This window comes from Oryctolagus cuniculus, chromosome 12 (assembly GCF_964237555.1).
Source record: "Oryctolagus cuniculus chromosome 12, mOryCun1.1, whole genome shotgun sequence".
NCBI classification, from domain to species: Eukaryota; Metazoa; Chordata; class Mammalia; order Lagomorpha; family Leporidae; genus Oryctolagus; species Oryctolagus cuniculus.
In genome coordinates this window covers 57552719-57573063 of record NC_091443.1, presented here as the reverse complement: position 1 = coordinate 57573063, position 20345 = coordinate 57552719, and the positions used below count along the sequence as shown (strand labels likewise).

The 20345-nt window shown below is 41.4% G+C and overlaps 1 long non-coding RNA gene across 10 annotated transcripts in view; it reads right to left on the bottom strand.

Annotated features, from left to right (window-relative positions):
- Window positions 1-20345, bottom strand: part of LOC103351145 (uncharacterized) — a 163982-nt gene that overhangs the window by 64267 nt on the left and 79370 nt on the right. For 8 of the 10 annotated variants that reach the window (XR_011380838.1, XR_011380836.1, XR_011380839.1 and 5 more), the window contains one exon: window positions 8204-8301. This is a non-coding gene — a long non-coding RNA (uncharacterized lncRNA). Of the gene's footprint in view, window positions 1-7516; window positions 8302-20345 lie in introns of those variants that run through there. The other 2 variants (XR_011380835.1, XR_011380843.1) reach the window with 1 other exon arrangement.

Below are 20345 nucleotides of genomic sequence, written 5' to 3'. Positions count from 1 at the left end.
TAGTAAATGATGTCACTCACTTAGGAAACATCTCCTTAGGCTCCAAAAGGAAGGTAATGCTTCCTGCTAAAAAGTACTTCAAACATTTCTTGAGTCCTTTACCACTTATGAATTGGACTGAGCAAAGCAAACACAAAAAGAGGACATTTAGGTAGAGAAAGATGAAGCTGCTCTGAGCAGGCAGCCTTGGGTGAGCATGCTGGAGAGAAGCCAAACCTCCCAAGGACAGTTCTTCAAACTAATTGTGAATCAGCCCATCAAATTGACTGATTGCTCAGAGAAAGGGCCATCCAATACAGATGCCCTGAGCCAAAGGTACTGTAGGTTCAGAGAACACACAGAGATGGTCAGAATCCATCATCAGTTCTCTGGAAGGTTGTGTGGTGGATGGTCACATGTTGCCTCGGAGAGGAGGTATGCTAAGAGCATGCCTTCAGCCCATTCTCAAAAGATCCTATTATTATATCCATATCTGAATGATCAAAATACAAGAGGGTTTGTTATTTATTCTAGGGGTATGAACTAGATGAGACCTATGACTAGCAAGGATTGATTCTAAGAATCTGAATGAGTAGAATTTAGGAATTCTGCCTTGTGGAGGCTTGTTTCTGAATGGCAAAAGCACTTACTAAACTGTAAGACCCCATGCAAATGGAAACCCCCATTATAAGGAAATATATTGAATGAGTCGTTGCCATGCACTCTGGAAGAAACTAAAATAACACTAATGATAGAGGCCAACACTATGGTGTAGGAGGCTAAGCTACCATCTGCAGTGCCAGCAAACCATGTGGGTGCTGGTTTGAGTCCAGGCTGTTCCTCTTCTGATCCAGCTTCCTGCTGATGCACTTGGGAAAGCAGCAGAAGATGGCCCAAGGCCTTGGGCTCCTGCCATCCATGTGGAAGACCCAGAAGCTCATGGCTCTGGCTTCAGCATGGCCCAGCCCCCGCTGTGGCACCATTTGGGAGTGAACCAGCGGATGAATGTTCATTCTCTCTCTGTGTGTCTCTTCCTTTCAAATAAATAAATAAATCTTTAAAATAATTATAATGATAACGACAAATAGGGACTGAAAATAAAGAAATGCAAAAGAAAGTAAATGTGAGATAATTTAGATGCTACAAAAGAAGAAAAGCTGATTGAAAGAACATCTTTGGTGTCAATCTTCTCATAGATTAATTGTTTTTAAGTAGTATACCAAAAGTTGGTAGATTCTAATTTTATGATTCAATAATAACAGTGTAATGGAGTAAGTGGGCAAAAACAGTCAGAACCTGTCTCACACAGCAGCCTCTGAAGCAGCTCTATAGTCTGATAGCTTGATGTTTCAAGATTTAAGATAGAAGATGACACTGAAAGTGCCTCCAGGTCAGATTTCCTGTTCCATTGTTGAGAGGCTGATAAGAAAGTAATGCTATGCTGAAAAGCAAAGTTTTCAAAAACAGAACAGTTTGATCCATAAAATGATGTAGGAAAGCCATTGCACAGGGGCATAAGAGGGCCAAGGACCAAAAAAAGAGAAGCAGGCATGGAGGACAGGGCCAGAGGCAATGAAGCTTTATGGGCAATACAACTGTTCAGCTAAGTGCTTTCACTTGTCAAATTGTTTAATTGGAAAGGTATAATTTCAAAGCCATATCAAATAATGTTCAGACTTATAAAACAGAATTTATGTTTCAGGCTAAAAGCAATATCAAGTTCCTGAAGAAGAGACATAATATCTACCCTAGAGACAGATGTGGGAAGAGGAACCATAGCAACAGTGTGTTTTGGGATTAATTACAATAACCAAGTCTTGGTCAAGTCTACTGAAAAAACAGTGGACATGCTGGGATCCTAAGGAAAGAGTTCATTGGGTTTTATTAAAAAGCAGATGTAGGTGCATGCAGGGGAATTTCTTTTCCCTACTTTCGTGTACTAAGTAGAGATGGCCACAGCTTCCTGCTCCATCAAATCTTCCCTCTCCCCTCTACAGAAGGAGGGTAGTTTAAATGATTGGTAAGCTTGGAAGAAGCTGAAGGTACATGTCTCTGCCCCCTCCTTCTTCCTCTTTGGAGATCTGCTATTCCACAGAGAGCACAGGTCTTATTTTGCTGCTCCTGGCTTCCAGAGGGAAGATCTGTATTCCTGGCACTGCATGTCTGACTGGGAGCAAAACTTCATATAGGAGTGCATATTAGGAAATCCATGACTGCTGCATGTTCTCTAGGTCCAACTAACCTTGCAGCAGAAACGCAGGTGACACTTTTATTTCCATTGGGCTGACTCCTGCAGCTACATCTCAATTGTTTCCAAACTCAAGGAGGATGGGAGGGATACTATTTCTGATCCTCTTAAAGTTCAGCATCAGAATGCAAGGAGAAAGAACCAGAATCAAAACTTTTAACAATATAGTCACATGTAATCATTAGGTTTAAACCTACTTTACTAAATAATGTCTAAATTCTACTGTCCTACACTCAAGGCTTTTTATGATCTGAGGCCATATCCTTGCACATCATCCAATATTACCCAGTGGTATGCACACAGAACTATCCTCTAATAGCACCAAACAGAAACACACTCAACACATTACTATCTTTGTGCCTTAATTTGGGGTATTCCATCCCAATGGAAAGGCCCATCTGATTTATTCTTCAATGACTAGTCTAAATTTCACCAAACCTATGGGTGCTTTTATAATCCCTATCCAACCATCACCCCCACATTCTTCTTTTTCCACAGAACCCCAGTGTTCCTTAGTTCTCAAGTGGCCATATACTGTAGGTGAGGCAACTTTACCTTAGCCAGACATGGTAGTGCAAGTCCCTCTTGCTAGTGAATGCTTTTCGAGTGAACGTGTGATTTGCTCTTGACTTAAGGGGACATTGAGAAAGAAATTCAACGCTGGTAAACCATTTTCCTCCTGACTCCTGGTACTTGGAAAACACTCTACAAAAACTAACACAAGAAGTTTCACTTCACGGTGTTTTATTACCCTCATTTCTCTGTTTAAGTTTGTTATGACCCTTTTTTCTTTACTTTTCTAGTATTTGGGGGGATATTGTATTTTGGTCTTCCTTGCCCTTCTCATTGCGTTTTCATAATCCAAATCACAATTTGGCCCCTGCTTTCTTTATGTTTTGCTTCCCCCATCCCCATCAGTGTATTCCAGTACAATCTCTGTCTGGCAGGAGTATCTATTTGGTTTGAAAAGCCTTTGGCTCTCTCCTATTCCCTGAGAAATGTTTATATATTGCATGCTCACGTTTCAGCCCTTGGATATTTTCATTTTCTTGCTCTTGTAGAAATACACTCATCTCTGTTGTCTGGGAAGGCAGTTGAAGATGACCCAAGTTCTTGGGCCCCTGCTACCCATTTGGGAGACCAGCATGGAGCTCCTGGCTCCTGGCTTCAGTTTGGCCCAGACCTTGCTATTGTGGAAATTTGGGGAGTGAACCAGAGGATAGAAGATCTAACTCTATCTCTATCTCAACATCTATCTCTTTTTCTCTCTGCGTGTCTCCCTCTCTGTCAACCTGATTTCAAATAAATAAATAACATAAATCTTTTTTAAAGAAGATTTATATTATTTATTTGAAAGACAGAGTTACAGAGAGAGGTAGAGACAGAGAGAGAGGTCTTCCATCTGCTGGTTCACTCCCCTGATGGCCGCAATGGCTGGAGCTGCGTTGATCTGAAGCCAGGAGCCAGGAGCTTCTTCCGGGTCTCCCACGTGGGTGCAAGGGCCCAAGGACTTGGGCCATCTTCTACTGCTATCCCAGGCCATAGCAGAGAGCTGGATTGGAAGAGGAACATCTGAGACTCCAACCGGCGCCCATATGAGATGCCGGTGCTTCAGGCCAGAGCTTTAATCCACTGAACCACAGCACCAGCCCCAATAAATCTTTAAAGTAAATAAAATAGCAACCTATTCCATTTTCTATATACTTAATTTCTCTCCAAAGTACTTTTTATCTTATCATATCTTATTAAACATCCTTACTCATTTTATTCATTGCCTATCTCCTCCCACTAGGCTGTTAAGCACCATGAAAATGGATTCCCCCGTTCCCTTGTTTTCTTAATTGCTATATCCTTGGTCCTTGGAGTGGTGACTGCTATAGAATACACAAATTTTGGCTGAATGAATTCCCCCTGAAAAGAAGTTACAAGCACACACAGACTTGTAGGTTGGGTAGCAATTCTAAGCCCTTGAGTTGTCAACAAGAATGTCCTTAGGTAGAGTGGCCGAGGTGGAACGCATTCTTTGACATATTTCTGGCTCTGATATCTGCATCCTCTTACTGTTTTCCAGCTGCCCATTGGAGATACAGCGCTTCCTTCCCTTGCCACTTGGGTCCTCAGTGTGCTGTCCTTCTAATTCTTCTTGTCCCCTGCTTCACATACATGCTAGGTTTTTGTTTTGAATATTTCCAGAAGTACTCATATGTTGTGCTGGACTAGATGACTGTGATCAGATACATACACAGTTGCCTTACGATGCATGAATCCATACCTCAATGGGAGAGTTGCCCATATAGTGTTGGCCATTTCAGGCACTGTGACAGGTAGATACACAATGCAAAGCAGAGCCATTTTTGGATGGGTAAGTCTGGAGCATCCTCAAATGATCCTAAGTAGCTGCCTTGGAGCTCCCTTGATTATCAAAGGTGCCTGCTTCTGGATTTCTAGGAATCGCTGAATTGAGAACTGGACCAATGATAATAACCAGTAGGCATTAGATGGGCTCTGCTTCCCCTCCAGTAAGTCTTTGAATTAAGGAACTGACTCTGGGGTGCAGACCTTTCATGCTCTGGGTAGTTGGTATCAACAGAGGCAGAGAAAAAAGCTCTCACTCTTTTCTTCTGCTCCAGTTGGTACTGAGTATTGCAGACACTAACCAGGACTTAACATGGTAATCCCTAGCTCAAATCTCCATGTGCCTGAAAACTGGTAACTTGTTTTTCTGGCATGTGCTTGGTTTCTATATAAAGCAACAGATGTTTTGTTTTTGCCTCTTCCCTTTCTGTCCGTGGCTCCTAATGTGGGTGATTTTAACCAAGTGTGACAGGTTTCAGATTTTTATTTATAGCAATGGAAAACTGTTTTCATGTATTTCAGAGTTATGGGCCTCTACAGCTGAGCCTTTATAAAATCTCAACTTAAAATTCTGAAGGGGAGAAGTGCAAGAAGCTTGAAGATTCTAAAGGTTAGGAACTATATTCAGAAAGAAGAGACGTGCAGCGGGTTAAGCGGGTTAAGCTGCCGCCTAGGCAACAGCATCCTTTATCAGAGTACCAGTTTGAGTGCTATCAGCTCCACTTCCAATCCAGATCCCCATTAATGAGCCTGGGGATGCACCAAAAGATGGCCCAAGTGATTGGGTCCCTGCCAGGATGGAGTTCCAGGCTCCTGGCTATGGCCATTTGGGGAGTGAACCAAAGGATGGAAGATTCTCTCTCTCTCTCTCTCTCTCTCTCTCAGTATCTCCTCCCTCCCCACCAACCGTGTAACTCTGGCTTTCAAATAAAGTTTTTTTAAAATCTAAAAAAAAGTGAGTATAATTAATACACAATAGACTATACATGTTTCATATTATTTTTCATATATTTTAGTTAATTTTTTTACATAAAGTATGAGACTTGAGTTGAGCCCTATTTTTTTGCATATGGATGTCCAGTACTACAGCACCATTTAATGAAAATCTACTCTTTCTCGATTGATTTGCTTTAGCCTCTTTGTCAAAAATTAATTTAGCATATTTGTATGTGTCTATCTGCAGATTTTCTATTCTCTTTAATTAATCTGTGCATCCATCCCTTCACCAATAGTATACTTTATCTATGAATATAGTTATATAGTAAACATTAACACTATTAAAGTAATTCATCCCACACTATTTTATGTTAAGATTGTTTTAGCTATGCTTTGAGCTTTATCTTTCTGTGTAAGTTTTAGAACAAGCCTGCCTATGTCCACATAAAATTGTGTTGAGATTTTGATAGGAATTATATTACACTTACAGATCAGTTTGGGGAGAATTGACAACTTTGCTATGTTGACTTTCCCAAACCACGAAAATGGCATGTCTCTCTGTTTATCTTAGTCTTCTCTGATTCCTTGCATCAACATTTTGTAATTTGCAGATCAAGAAATTGCTTTGTTAAATATTATGTAAAAATTTAATTTTTCTTAGAGAAACTAGAAATGGTACCATTTTAAATCTTGGTTATATTATGTGCATAATTAGTAATAATTCATAATTAGAGCTTATTTTTACATGTTACTTTTGTATTCTTTGACCTTAATGGGCCCATTTATTAGTCATAGGGTTTTTTTTTGTAGCTTCTTTATAATTTTTAATGGATGATAAAATTATCCTCAAATAATGTTTAGTTTTGAGGATTTTTTTGGCAAAGTTCATGAAAGATACTGGTCTAAAGTTTTCTTTTTTCATTGTCTTTATCTGGTTTTGGTATCGAGGTAACACTGGCCTCATAAAATGGATTGGGAATTGTTCCCTCCTCTTGTGTTTACTAAAAAAATTATGTAGAATTGGTGATAATTAGTACACTCTCATATTGATCAGAAATGACTAAACCACCTTCAACGGTTGGTCTTTGAGCAAGAACTTTCTTGTGAGGTTAAACCCTCAGGTTAAGATAAAGCAAACTTCAGAGGTTCTAAAACAGGAGCCTGTCACCCCAACCCTGATGCAGCTGTATGGCAAGTTCTTTCTTTCTTTCAAGATTTATTTTATTTATTTCAAAGAGTTACAGAGAGAGGTAGAGACAGAGATATGGAAGACGCTCCTGATTCCTGACTTTGGATCAGTTCAGTTCCAGCTGTTGTAGCCAACTGGGGAGTGAACCAGTGGATGGAAGACCTTTCTCTCTCTGCCTCTGCCTCTGTGTAACTCTGTCTTTCAAATAAATAAATAAATCTTTACAAAAAAAAAGGCAGTGTTGGAGTTTTATGGGATACTATCAAATCACCCAACATATGGGTCTTTTACCATGCTAAATCACCTACAGTTCCCTGGCAGGCGATGTTCTCACATTCCTCTTCCTTTGAACCTACACATATGCTTCTTCCTCATCAAGCGTGTCCTTTGTCTACCAAGATGGTACTGAATCCCTGGACTCAAGATCTGACTCATGGGGTGCAGTGGCATAGTAGGTTAAGCCTCCGCCTGTGGCACTGGCATCCCATATGGGTGCCTGGTTCAAGTCCTAGCTGCTCCACTTCCAATCCAGCTCCCTGCTAATGGCCTGGGAAAGCAGTAGAAGATGGCCCAAGTCTTTGGGTCCCTGCACCCATGTGGAAGACCCAGATGAAGCTCCTGACTCCTGGCTTTGGATCAGCCCAGCTCTGGCCATTGCAGCCATTTGGGGAGTGAACAAGTGGATGGAAGAACTCTTTCTGTCTTTCCTTCTTTCTGTATCTGACTTTCAAAATAAATAACCTCTTTTTCTCTTCCCTGGAGTATTTCCATCACTATTCAAATAGCAGGTATTTCAAAATGCTCATGGGTAAAAGGAATTAAAGATAAGTTTATTTTGGTGTAAAAAATGTTAAAACTCATGTACAGTTTCATTCCATTTTCCATGGAATTTTTTGAAGACCACTTGTATGTTTCTACATTGCCCATTGAGAATTCTTTTGATTCCATAGGCTCCTCTAGTTGCTGCTCTATTTCACAGTCTGGTCCCTCACACCTCAAAATATAGTCTATGGGCCAGCAGCATTGGCATTACCTGGCACTCCAGTTGTTAGAAATGCATGTCTCAATCCCCACCTCAAACCTACTAGGAAACTTAAGAAGCACAGATCTACATTACTGTAGGTCCTTAAGCTGGGCACATTGGAATCACCTGAGGAATTTCAAAAAGTACTGATGCCTAAGACCCACCTATGGAGATTCCCCATAATGGAGAATCTGCCCAGATACTGAGATTTTTAGAGACTTACTAGGTGTTCTCAAATTCAGCCAAGTCAGAGAACCATGGGTCCAATTCCCTTTAGTTCTTCAATTTGTAACAAACTGCCTTTTGCCTCCCCTATAAACAGAAAGGCCCTTGTTAACCTTACCAAGTGTAGTGGTTAATTGTATGTATCAGCTCAGTGAGTCTATGGTTTGGTCAAATATTATTCTGCCGCTTTGTCAGAATTATTCTAAATATTGTGTGAAGGTTTTTTTTTTTTTTTAGATGAAATTACCATTCAAATCAGTAAGCAGACTTTGAGTTAAGCAGACTACTCTCCATAATGTGAGTGGGCTTCATCCAATTGGTTGAAGATCTTAAAGACTGACTTTCCTGAAAAAAAAAAAAAAAAAAAGTAATTCTACCAGCAAGACCACCTTTGGACTCAAACTGCAACCCTTCTCTGGGTTTCCAGCCTATCAGAAAGCAGGTATAGATGAAGATAAAAGATATAGATCTCTCTTTTTATCCATAAATAAAGATGCAGATCATATAATGACAGATACTGCTTATCTATAAATATATACAGGTACAGAAAAATAGATATCAATGTAGATATTTCTTATTGGTTCTATCTTTATGGAAAAACTTAGTGTTTCCAAAAAATAATGATCTATTCTTTATCTCTCATCTTACTTAAACTCTAGACAACTTCTTTCTTGAAAATTGTTTTGTCTTAACATTCTGTGACAGGATGCTTTCCTGGATTTCCACATACCTTTCTGGCTGGCTACTCCTCAGTTTACTTTGTAGACTTCAAACTGTGATACTAAAGTTCCTCGTGACTTGGTCGACTTAGGTGCCTTACTCTTCCCTTTCTTTACTCTCTCCTTGGGTGATCTCATCCAGTCCTTCTGAGGCTGATGGCAACCAACTCAACCTAAGCCCTCAACTCTAAATGGATATGTGCATTTTTAAACTGCCTAGTCTCTTTCTCCACCTTACTGTCTCACTGGCCTCCTGAACTTTGCCCATCCTACTAAACTTTTGATTTCCACCTTCCACCCCTTAAATACCTGTCCTCCCTCAGCTTTCTTTATGTTGGTAAATGATACCACCAATTCTTATAGCTACTCAAGGCAGAATCCCAGGTATCATCTTGGCCATATCTCTTCCTCAGCAACAAATCTAGTTTGTGCTGCTGATCTAGTTTACCTCCAGGGTTTATCTGTCTACTTTTTCTTTTAGCTCTACAGATGTCATAGTCTAAACCCCACTTGTGTGTCCAGCACCACCCCATGCCTTTCAATGTGCCATCAACATACATCACCTCTTCTTGGTAGCATTCTTTGACTCCTCCCTCCCATGTCCTATTTACTTTATTTTTATTTTTTAAAGATTTATTTGAAAGGCAGGTCTACACACACAGAGAGAGGCAGAGGTAGAGAGAGAGAGAGAGAAAGAAAGAGAAAGAGAGAGAGAGAGATCTTTCATCTGCTGGTTTACTCCCCCAAATGGCCACAATGGCTTCCACGTGGAAGCCAGGAGTCAGGAGTTTCATCCAGGTCTCCCATTGTAGGTGCAGGGGCCCAAGGATTTGGCCATCTTCCGATGTTTTTCCTAGGTGCACTGGCAAAGAGCTGGATTGGAAGTGGAACAGCTGGGACTTGAACCTGCACCCATATGGGATGCTGGCATTCAGGCAGTCATTTAACCTGTTATGCCATAATGCCAGCTCCTCTATCTATTTTCATTTTTTTGAAGAATTATTTTTATTTATTTGAATTACAGAGTCACAGGAGTGGTAGAGACAGAGAGAGAGAGAGAGGTCTTCCATCTGTTGGTCCACTCCCCACATGGCCACAAAGGCCAGAGCTGGGCTGATCCGAAGCCAGGAGCCAGAAGCTTCTTCCGGGTCTCCAAAGTGGGTGCAGTGGCCCAAGGACTTTGGCCATCTTACACTGCTTTCCCAGGCCATAGCAGAGAGCTGGATCAGAAGTGGAACAGCTGGGACTCAAACCATATGGGATGCCAGTGCTGCAGGCAGGGCTTTACCTGTTATGCCGTAGTGCTGGCCCCCAAAAGGATAACTTTTTAAAAAAGGATATAATAATGACTCTCTTCAACCTATGAAGTTCAGGATCATTCCTTCTTTATGAGATCTAGAGGTATAGTGGGTATTGCTTTGGTCAGAATTTCTCATTAACGGCCAGACTTCCAGGAATTGAATGACTACTTATATTTTCTGCCCTTTTTAGGAAGTCTTAGAAGTGGCATAGTGCTAAGTGCATGATGGAGGGGGAGGATCAGCCATGGTAATTTTATTATAATAGACTATCAGTCATTTTGGGGATACAGCAACCAGTTCTAGGTAGTAGTCTTGCTACAATAACAATTTCAGGTTGCCAGACATGGAAGGAATTTTAGAGACAACACTGAGTGAGAGGATGTTGGATTTTCTTCCAACTCTTTTTTGATCCCCAACTATCTCCTCACCTATATAGCAGAAGTAACCAAAATGATTGAGCTAGATAGGACACCCATTGCCCAATTCAGAGTCTCATAATTTTTCTTAACAGAATATAAGCTTATGACAAGATATGCTTCTAAAGAGAGACTAGAAAATGTTGGGGGAGAGACCAAGATGGCAGAACAGGGAGGGAGCTTACTGCTCTGGTCTAGAGGAAGATAGTTAAAAAAAAAAATAGAGGGGCAGGCGCTGTGGCACAGTGTGTTAAAACCCCGGTCTGCAGCACTGGCATCCCATATGGGTGCCCATTTGAGTACCCGCTGCTCCACTTCCAATCCAGCCCTCTGCTATGGCCTAGGAAAGCAGTAGATGGCCCAAGTCCTTGGGTCCTTGCATCCATGTGGGAGACCAGGAAGAAGCTCCTGGCTTCAGGTCGGTGCAGCTCTGGCTGTTGCAGCCAATTGGGGAGTGAATCATCGCAAGGAAGACCTCTCTCTCTCTCTGCCTCTCTGTAATTCTGCCTTTCAAAGAAGTAAGTTAATCTTTAAAAAAAAATCAGAAGCAATTCCATGAATTAAAGAAATCCATACATGACAGAAAATAAAATTTCTCCTAGGAAATTCAGATTTTAAAGAGAAATCAAAATGAAATATTGGAGATAAAGAATTCAATAGATGAAATAAAAATGTGGTGGAAATCCTTTAACTACTTGGTGAGGCAGAGAAAGAATATCTGAGTTAGAAAACACATCTCTGATTTAACTGAAAATTGATCCCTGTTAAAAATAAGAGTGGGTTGGCCGGCGCCGCGGCTCACTAGGCTGATCCTCCGCCTTGCGGTGCCAGCACACCGGATTCTAGTCCTGGTCGGGGCGCCGGATTCTGTCCCGGTTGCCCCTCTTCCAGGTCAGCTCTCTGCTATGGCCAGGGAGTGCAGTGGAGGTTGGCCCAAGAACTTGGGCCCTGCACCCCATGGGAGACCAGGAGAAGCACCTGGCTCCTGCCATCGGATCAGCGCGGTGCGCCGGCCGCAGCACGCTGGCCGCAGCGGCCATTGGAGGGTGAACCAACGGCAAAAGGAAGACCTTTCTCTCTGTCTCTCTCTCTCACTGTCCACTCTGCCTGTCAAAAAAAAAATTAAAAAAAAAATAAGAGTGGGTATAAGAGAGGGAGGAGATGTACAGTTTGGCACATGCTCACTTGGACTTACCCCTAATGGTAGAGCTAGCAACATGCCATGGGACTCCAAATTCCATTAAATTGGCAATTACTAACGCCATCTCACTAGTTAAAGTGATCAATTTAAGTTCATAATTGATCATAAAGATAGGATTAAGTGTCAAAAGGATCACATAAACAAGACCAGTGTCTGCCAATAATAATTGATAGAATTAAAAAACAAGAACAATCCAACATGGGAAGTGGGATACACAGCACACTCATAGAATGGCAAATGCCCTAAACAGCACTCTGGCCTCAGAATCAGCCCTTAAGGCATTCGGATCTGGCTAAAAAGCCCATGAGAGTTTCACAGGCATGGAAAGCCAAGAACCATGGCAAAAAATGACCAAAATGAAAGATCTCTGTGAGATCCCAGTGGAAAGAATGGGCTATCAAAGAAGGAGGTACCTTTCTCTGAAAGGAGGAGAGAACTTCCATTTTGATTATGGCCTTGTCTAAATAAGGTCAGAGTTTGTGAACTCAAGAGGCTTCCATAGCCTTGGCAGCTCATGACAAGAGCCTCGGGTGATTACTGACATCATAAATAAGAGTGTCAATTGTTAAATCAACAGGAATCACTGTGCACTTACTCCCCATGTTGGATCTCTGTCCTTAATGTGTTGTACTATGAGAATTAATGTTAAAAATAGTCTTCAAAGAGTACTTTATACTTCTGTGTGGGTGCAATCTGTTGAAATCTTTACTTAGTATATACTAAGTTGATCTTCTGTATATAAAGATAATTAAAAATGAATCTCAAGGAAGAACGGGATGGGAGAGGGAGTAGGAGATGGGGTGGTTTGCAGATGGGAGAGTGATTATGGGGGGAAAAACTGCTATAATCCAAAAGTTGTACTTTTGAAATTTATATTTATTAAATGAAAGTTTAAAAGAATGAAAACACATCTCCAGAAATTTTACAGTCAGACCCCCGCCCCCCAAAAAAAAGAAAAGAAGGAAAAAAGAAGAAATTAGAAAACTCAAAAACAGTGTTGGGAAAGTAAAATACACTAACACTAAAAATAGTGTTAGGAAAGTAACATAACTTGATTCAAGTTTTAAAAATAATTACTATGGGGGCTGGCGCTGTGGCACAGCATGTTAAAGCCCTGGCCTGAAGTGCCAGCATCCCATATGGGTGTCAGTTCCAGTCCCAGCTGCTCCACTTCAGATCCAGCTCTCTGCTATGGCTGGGAAAGCAGTGGAATATGGTCCAAGTCCTTGGGCCCCTGCACCCATGTGGGAGATCTGGAAGAAGCTACTGGCTCCTGCCCTTGGATTGGCACAGTTCTGGTCATTGTGGCCACCTGGGGAGTCAACCAGCGAATGGAAGACTTCTCTCTCTCTCATCTCTCTCTCTCTCTCTCTCTCTCTCTCTCTCTCTGCCTCTCTCTGCCTCTACCTCCCTGTAACTCTGCCTTTCAAATAAATAAATAAATCTTTTAAAGAAAATGTTGGAGATTTTTGGGATACTATCAAATGACCCAACATATGGGTCTTAGGAGTTTCTGGAGGTGTGGAAAGAGAGAAGGGATTAGATAGCTTTTTTAATGAAATAATTACAGAAAATGTCCCTAATTTGGAGAAAGAAAGGGACATCCAAGTACAGGAAGCACACAGAACTCATAATAGACATAACCAGAAGGGGTCCTCACCATGACACATTGTAGTCAAACTCTCCACTGTAAAACATTAAGGAAAGATTCTAAAATTGAAGTAACCCTATTGTGAGAGTCTGGTCTGAAATTATGATCTAAAACTCAGACAATAACAGTATTCACACAGTTACAGTATACTGCATCCCACTTGGCAGAGCACAGATTGTAGGACTGCTCAAGCTTAAAACAGATAGGCTGCTCTTGGATTAATGTTAAGATTGTAATTTGTCTGTTGTCAAGATTGTAATTGATAGTAGTTTCACATAGGCCTTAGGTAAACTTGACCCTAGTAACCATATAACCATATATCCCTCCCCACCCTGATCCTAGCAACCATGTATTCCCCCTCCCCTCCTTGTGGTTTTTGCCTTTATAAACCCGGTTGCTTTGAACTTTGGAGCCAACAGTTCTTTAGGGCACGAGCCCCCTCTCCACTGTCAGCAATAAAGGACCATCAAATTTTATCAATGTGCGGTGCTCCTCTGTTTGCACTTGCTGGGGTACAACATTTTGGAGTCACCAGCGAGATTCGGAGGCCACCCTCAGGAAGATCTCTGATCCTGGCCATAGGGGAGGTGTCCCTAGATGATGTTCCAGGGCCCCATGTCCTGATTCACCAATCTGGGACCTCTTCATGGACCAATTGGCCTTAGGTCCTCTGGTAAGTCAACTCCTGGGTGTTTGGATGTCTGACAAGACACCAACACAAGACCCCTTCTGATTGAGCATGATGGCTTTAGGAAATGGGATATTGGTCTGATTAAAGAAATGTCATCCTGGATATAATTTTTTTTTCTGTCATTGTGCTATTTGTCGTTACTGTTATTCTTGTCTCTGTTTCCTAGTTGAAACATTAGGACGGGAGACTCTGGTCTGGTTAAATAAAGGCTTATTAACCTTTCCTGGATATAACTGGTTTCTGTTCCTGTTTCATGGCCACTTTTGCATGCACTGTCTGCATCCATAGTTCCCAGAGGTAAATTCTTTCCCTTGTCCTGCCTGTCTGTCTCCTTTATTCCCTTATCTCCGGAGTCTCTCCATCCCTTCCATTGAATATGGGCTCTGTTCAGTCTAAGCCAACACTCTTTCTTTCTTTCTTTCTTTCTTACTTACTTACTTACAGGCAGAGTTAGTGAGAGAGAGAGAGACAGAGAAAAAGGTCTTCCTTTTTCGGTTGGTTCACCCCCCAAGTGCCCGCTACGGCCAGCGTGTTGCAGCCGGCTTGCTGCACCAATCCAAAGCCAGGAGCCAGGTGCTTCCTCCTGGTCTCCCATGTGGGTGCAGGGCCCAAGGACCTGGGCCATCCTCCACTGCACTCCCGGGCCACAGCAGAGAGCTGGAATGGAAGAGGAGCAACCGGGACAGAATCCAGTGCCCCAACCGGGACTAGAACCCAGTGTGCCAGCGCTGCAGGCGGAGGATTAGCCTAGTGAGCCACAGCACCGGCCAAGTCAACACCTTTTCAATGTATGTTCAAAAATTTCTCTTTTGAATCTAGAATGATTCTTGTCTTAAAAATTGCCTTATAACTTGCCAAACTTGTTTTGTGACTTGGTTTTTTTTTTTTTTTTACAGATCTGGATAAAAAATTACAATAGGTAATCAAGCCCTAACATGGATTTTACAATCTCTGGTTTAAGTCATTGATTTCTACAGTTTTATAAAAAGAGTAAAATTCCATGTAAATGTAATTTTGACCTTAATTCAGATAAAAGTATGGTAAAATATTAGCATCTTAAGTCATCTAGGAGTAACCACAGAATGTAAATTAAATAAACACTGCAGCATCTCCTTTCAATAGTTTTTGCTTAATTGGTGACTCTGTCAGTTTTCCAGCCAGTTCTAGTAAGCTCTCTTCTCTTTCCTAGTTCTGACTCTGTTAAAATTGCTCCAAGTTATGTGATTATTCTATGTACTAACTTATATTTAAGATTTTTATTTCCCATTTTAGTGACAGACCAAAGAGACACAGATTTTGTATCCTACTGAGGTAATCTTTATGTTCTCTGTTTCTCCTTATGTTCTGATTATTTAAAAACAGTTGTGTTTTTATTAAAAGAGTTATGGTTTGGTTAAATATACATTCATTCTAAAACATTTGAGTATTCACTCTGTAGCACTGATCAAATCTGGTCTACATTATGTCATGATGTTAAGGGATCCTATTTCTACTTGATATTTTAAGCCTTCTTGGTATCTTTGACAGACATTCAAAAGTTCCAAACACAAACTTATTAGGTTATTTGGATTATATAAAAGGTACTGTCAAGATGTGAAGTAGTGCTGAATTTTAAGTCATGATAATGTAAAATGCTATTGATACACATGTCCAAAAGTTACAAAAGTCTAATAATCTTGTTGTGTTATCAGTCATAATGGTTATCTTAATAAGAAAGACCCAGAGGCCTAAAAAGGAAAAATGTTTTCTAAAATCTTACCAGTGCTTTCTAAAATACTGTGTAGATTAAGCAAGTGCCGCTTCTTATAGGTTAATGAGTTTTATAATTTTAACCATGGCTATTTAAAGTCTTTCATCATTCAGTTTTGTATTTTCCTTTAAATGCTAAAAATCAGATTTACTGCTCATGAAAATTAAAACATTGTTGGTTCTGTGTTTAAATGTGCCCTCTTTTAGGTTCCAAAGGACTTCTTTTTCCTGACCTTTATTGTATTCAGTAGTTTGGGACAGCTGTGCAAATAGATAAAGACAAAGTTTAACAGGTTCCAACTGAGAAAAGGTATGGTTAATTCAGGTAACTAAGAGGAGGAAGTAATTCTAATTGATAGGTAATTTTTAAAAAAATCAGTTAATAATTTTTTTTTTGAGTGGATAGTGAGAGAGAGAGAGACAGAGAGAAAGGTCTTCCTTTTTCCGTTGGTTCACCCCCTCAATGGCCGCGCTGATCCAAAGCCAGGAGCCAGGTGCTTCCCCCGGTCTCCCATGCGGGTGCAGGGTTCAAGGACCTGGGCCATCCTCCACTGCACTCCTGGGCCACAGCAGAGAGCTGGACTGGAAGAGGAGCAACCAGAACAGAATCCGGAGCTCCGACTGGGACTAGAACCCGGGGTGCCGGCGCCACAGGCGGAGGATTAGCCTAGTGAGCCGTGGCGCCGGCCAATGATTTTTAAAAGCTAATACTAAAACTGCTTTGTTGTTCTATCCTGTAATGTATATTGTGTTATACATATGTACATATTGTATGTCTACATAAAAATTTATTAAGAGCTCTGTTTTAATTGGTTTATGGATACAAGATTGCTCATAAATTTAAACTGATAAGTTAACCCAAAATACATTTTTGGTTCACGTGACCTAAATAAACCTCTGTATCAGATGTTTTAAACTTGTTGATACAGAGAAACAAAAAAAATCTTTTTTTAAGTTGCTGACATATTTATGCTTGGTTTGCTGGTCAAACAAGTTTCACTTGTGTTAAAAAAATTATAAAAGACATTAGACCTTTTAATAGCTATTTTCATAAGTTGTTATTTGACAGTTAAAATTGCTTGCTAACTTTTAATTTGATATTAAGTTATTGACAGTCAGCAATCTGAGAAGCCTGTATTCTGTTCAAGATGAAAAACTGATTCTATTCTAAACTCTCCATCAGGATCTACAGTTTGATCTTCAGACCTTCTAAAAGGGATAGCTAACATTTTTCTGTACTAGTACCTGGCCACATATAAAAGGCCAAATAGCCTGGCCACATATAGAAAAACAAATAACTAGCCTAAATAAAAGCTTACATTATGATACAATTTTACAGCCAGGTTTATTTTGCCATGGGCACAGCAAACAGGCAAAACCTCCCTTTTCAAACCAAACTGCAGGAGAGACACAAAGTCTAATTACTTTGAAATGTATCGACAGTTTGGATAAGGTGGTCTTTATGTCTGATCTTACCTACAAAGACATAACTTTCCTCATGGGCATCGTCTTATCTCACAAGAAGAACATTATCAAAACATGCCTGTGACCACAGATTTCTAGCTCAGGCCATCAAAGATTAGGGATAGGATTGAGCCACCCACTTGGCTGACATCCTAAAGACCTCCTCTGTGGTCTACTTTAACAAAGACTGAAAAAGCCATAAACAAGAGTGTCAATTGTTAAATCAACAACAGGAGTCACTGTGCACTTTCTCCCCGTGTAGGATCTCTGTCCTTAATGTGTTGTACAATGTGAATTAATGCTATAACTAGTACTCAAACAGTACTTTACACTTTGTGTTTCTGTGTGGGTGCAAACTGTCGAAATCTTTACTTAATATATTCTAAATTGATCTTCTGTATATAAAGAGAATTGAAAATGAATCTTGATGTGAATGGGATGGGAGAGGGAGCTGGAGATGGAAGGGTTGCGGGTGGGAGGGAAGTTACGGGGGCGGAAAAAGCCACTGTAATCCAAAAGCTGTACTGTGGAAATTTATATTTATTCAATAAAAGTTAAAAAAAAAGACTGAGAAAAAGAGGAGTGAGCTAGACAATAGGAGCAACCGAAGGATAGGTGACAGGACAATTAATAACAGCTTCACACAGTAGTCTGCCATCAAGGAGACCCAACAAGGCCAGTCCGCCCTAAATGACATTGGTTTTTGATGTAAAAAGCCAAGGTTTTGGACAGACAAAAAGTCATGACAGAAGCCATTCTCTGAAGAGCACTGTCAGCTCTGCCAGCCAAGAGCTGTGTCAATGGAAATGAAACTGCCCTGGAGTCAAAGATTACTAGGTCAGAGCTACAGACCTTGTTGCCTCTAAGCTGAAAAGCCCTTCACTCTGCCCAGCTTCCAAAGTAACCACCACCATAAGGGGGACAGCCTAGGGTCAATGACATTGCATGCAGAGTTATACATTTGCTTTTTTTTATTTTTATTTTTTGACAGGCAGAGTGGACAGTGAGAGAGAGAGACAGAGAGAGAGAGAAAGGTCTTCCTTTGCTGTTGGTTCACCCTCCAATGGCCGCCGTGGCTGGTGCGCTGTGGCCAGTGCACCGCGCTGATCCGATGGCAGGAGCCAGGTGCTTCTCTTGGCCTCCCATGGGGTGCAGGGCCCAAGCACTTGGGTCATCCTCCACTGCACTCCCGGGCCACAGCAGAGAGCTGGCCTGGAAGAGGGGCAACCGGGACAGAATCCGGCGGCCCGACCGGGACTGGAACCCAGTGTGCCGGCGCCGCAAGGTGGAGGATTAGCCTAGTGAGCCGTGGCGCCGGCTAGATTTGCTTTTAGGGATCCTGCTTATTCTATACTGACCTCCTATTCAGGCCAGCTCTGCTCCCAGGCCAGCTAGGAAATGAGAGTCAACAGGGTGCCTTCCCTTAGGAGGTTCATACCTCCTGTATGATGTCTCTTCCAGTACCCTATGTAAATTATCAAGCCCCTCCTGTCAATTTCTGTTTGCCTCTAAATGAAAAATCCCCCTCCTGGTTTAGACAGCACCTTTTGTAGTGTTGTTTCCACTCATCAGCTAAAATAGAATATTACAAAAACCAGCGACAGTCACACATGAAGTTTATTGAAAATAAGAGGCAAATGAGAGGTAAGGCAACCGATCAGGACCAGCAACCAATCGGGATCCACACTCTTTACTAGAGTGAGGCCCCCAATAGCAAGTTACAGAGCTTTTCATAGTACTCTGTCCACTAGGGCTCATAATTTCAAACCAAACCCCTGGTATGCAGTGAACAATAAAAAACCCAGAATATGGTGTAAGATGACAGTTAACAATAACAAACCCAATAATAGGTCCAAGATAATGGTTGTAAGATAACAGTGAAGGACACATTTCTGTCAACCTAGTTCCTGGGAATTTGGGCCCACATACCTTCACAAGATACACCCTTAGCCCTTAGCACATGGTTTCACAAAATACACCCTTAGCCCTTAGCACATGGTTTCACAAGATACACACTTAGCCATTACCAAGCAAAGCTAATATGTACAGAAGCAAGAGATTTGCAATTAGCTTTTAGCCACATTCACTTCATTTTGATTTTGACTCTACAGTAGATCCTCTAATAATGACTCTGTCCTTTGTTTTAGATCCTGTGTATTAAATCTGCTTGTTAGATTCATTTTTTCTAGACTTAAAGCAATAAAATTCTAGATGGACATGCACATGAAATCTTGGATGGACGCAGTTTCTACAAGCTGATACTGCAGCCCCTTCAAGAGGTCACCCCCTGTTGGAACCCTGCTTTGACAGCCATTCCCCACTCCACACCTTAAGGGGCCCCCAGGACAATGACCCTCTGTCAGCAGAAGTGGCCAAGATGAGATCAATGCCTTGGGTCCGTACAATAGTTGGGTGTAGATTAAAACAGGGGTGGGGGGCGAGACCATCTGGTTGGGCTAAGTGTCTGTGGGCCCCTCAGGCTTTAGCAGAATGTCTTGTGCATACAGGCTGTAAGCTGTGACAGAAAGGTTTGCTCTGAGACCTGCTCCCACCTCTCCCCACTGTGACATCCTGTCTGACCACATCTTCAATCTAGTCACAAATCTTCCACCCAAAAACGAGTAGCAGAGGGCCTGGGTCCACCGAAGAGAAAACTAGCTCTTAGCACTCCCATTCCAGCTGACACTGAAAGGCCCCAGCCTTTATATTACTGTACACGTCCTTCCTCAGGTCTATGTTTGCAGTGGACCTGATGGACATAATTTAATTCCCCTGGCCTTAACTATCACCAACATCACTCTGCCTTCTTGTTAGTTTCAGTCCTAGTTGGGTTCAGTGTGGCAGGCACTGCTGCCCTCAGCACAGAAGCCTTGGTTTGGGGTAAGCTAGGTATTTCCCATATGCCATCATCAGCCACTTCCAATCTTCTATCGATCTGTTATATAGACAGGTGGAGCATCTTACAGGGATTGTCCTACAAAATATTCTCCTCCTCCTTGGACTAATTGTAGGCCCCTGCATTCTTAGCTAAATTTCATTAGACAAATTATGTATTACTCTAACTAACCTTCCTGATCAATGTGATGACGTGGCTGAATCAAGGATTTGATTATTGTCAACACACAAAGGAGGGAATGAAGAAACACCTTGACAAAGTACCCATCACTGTGAGATTCTGGCCTGAAAATACGATCTAA